General features: G+C 69.7%; 1 protein-coding gene across 7 annotated transcripts in view; it reads right to left on the bottom strand.

Annotated features, from left to right (window-relative positions):
• Positions 1-271, bottom strand: part of Jade2 (jade family PHD finger 2) — a 41,834-nt gene that overhangs the window by 38,336 nt on the left and 3,227 nt on the right. The window contains exon 1 of one of the 7 annotated variants that reach the window (XM_010639714.3): positions 42-248. The exons of the other annotated variants lie outside the window; for them this stretch is intronic. The gene's annotated coding sequence lies outside the window, so the exon portion shown is untranslated. Of the gene's footprint in view, positions 1-41; positions 249-271 lie in introns of those variants that run through there. 7 annotated transcript variants of the gene reach the window in all.

The raw sequence follows: 271 nt of genomic DNA, 5'->3' as shown, positions 1-271 counted from the left end.
CCAGTCTCGCAGACACCTTCATCTTCTGGCGGAATACCTACGAGTCGCCAAGCCGACCCCTCTCATCCCTTGGCCCGAGGAGGGGATATTTCAGGACAGAGGGATGGGCGGGAAGGGGCCGTGGGGAGCCAGAAGTCTGCACCCCGGCGGGGAGGCAGCGGGCGGGAGCCGCTCCGCAGGCGCAGGCGAGTGGGTGGGAAAGAGGGAGGGAGAGGGAGGAAGGAGGTGAGGCCGGGAAGATGCCTCTGCCGGGGGCGGGGCGCGGCCGGGG

Source organism: Fukomys damarensis, unplaced genomic scaffold (genome assembly GCF_012274545.1).
Source record: "Fukomys damarensis isolate Sample0158 unplaced genomic scaffold, DMR_v1.0_HiC HiC_scaffold_9, whole genome shotgun sequence".
NCBI lineage: Eukaryota > Metazoa > Chordata > Mammalia > Rodentia > Bathyergidae > Fukomys > Fukomys damarensis.
The sequence above is the reverse complement of the archived record's forward strand: the minus strand, read 5'-3'. Positions and strand labels throughout refer to the sequence as shown.